This window comes from Diabrotica undecimpunctata, chromosome 3 (genome assembly GCF_040954645.1).
Source record: "Diabrotica undecimpunctata isolate CICGRU chromosome 3, icDiaUnde3, whole genome shotgun sequence".
NCBI lineage: Eukaryota > Metazoa > Arthropoda > Insecta > Coleoptera > Chrysomelidae > Diabrotica > Diabrotica undecimpunctata.
Window position 1 is genome coordinate 140,165,353 of NC_092805.1, and position 1,144 is coordinate 140,166,496.

Sequence of the window (1,144 nt, forward strand, 5' to 3'; positions counted from 1 at the left end):
CTTTTTCTGAGCTGCCGTCAACAAAAATTAGTATAGCCAAGTTGATAGCGCCAGCGCACGATAATCGAGCAAGACAGGAAGAAGAAGAAGAAGAAGGAATCAAATCTACAATCAATCTGAATCTAATCAAAATGATTGGAATCGAATCGAATCAAATCAAATGTTCGATGTTTAGATTATCCTGTGATTTAAAGTCATAATCAAAATGTAACAGACTTCTAAGAGCCCCATCAAGTAAATGTACGTTCTTGAATCTTTAATATCGAATAGTATAATCTTCTTTATTGAGTTTGCTCATATTTAAGTAAAGAGGAGATTTACAATATCGTACATTATTAACAAACTTTTGGGTGAGGTATTCTCATCTATAGTCTAAGAGATTTTCTAGAGCTTTCATATATATAGCAATAATAGGCGTCGATTTCATGGAATTTAAATAAAAAAGCAATGCTGCATTTTAAAATACATCTATTGTTTTCAGAATATGTTTACTTGCTGAGCCATAATATGTATCCATAATCGATAACTGATCTAATACACGATAAAATAAAAACAAAGAAGTTTTCACGTCTGCACTCCACAATGTTCTTGTAATAAAAATGTGGAACGCTTCACGATTTTACGTCTCATTCTTGCGCAGAGGACATGCTTATCTGCTCTGTATCGTTTTAATTTTTGTTACAAACAACAGAGTTAACAACAAGAAAACAGGACTAACATAGGCAGCTTACAGGAAACTGAGAGAAGTATTTAAATCAGATATTCCAATGTACTTAATCTTTATTTAGTGTGTACTCCCAGTTCTAACGTATGGAGCAGAATTTAGAGCACAAAAATCTATCACTGAGTGGATATTTGTAATGAGACAGTTTTCCGAAAAATATTAGATAGATATTATAATTATAATTATATATAATTACAAATATGGCAAAAGAAACATTAGGTGAAACCTCAAGCAAAAGAAACGAGGAATGGTTTGACCAAGATTGCCAACAAGTAATAAATAGCAAAAATATAGCTAGACAGAAATGTATACAAAGGGATTCCAGATTGAATAGAAGGGCATATGAAGAACTCAGAAAAGATGTAAATAAAATATGTAAAAGGAAAAAGAGAGAAATGTTGAATAGAAAAATACAACAAA

The 1,144-nt window shown here is 31.3% G+C and overlaps 1 non-coding gene across 1 annotated transcript; it reads right to left on the reverse strand.

Annotated features, from left to right (window-relative positions):
* Positions 1–595: 595 nt before the first annotated feature.
* On the reverse strand, positions 596–698 carry LOC140437944 (U6 spliceosomal RNA). Its single transcript, XR_011950425.1, has one exon. It is a non-coding gene; the product is annotated as a U6 spliceosomal RNA (small nuclear RNA).
* Between the last annotated feature and the right edge of the window lie 446 nt (positions 699–1,144).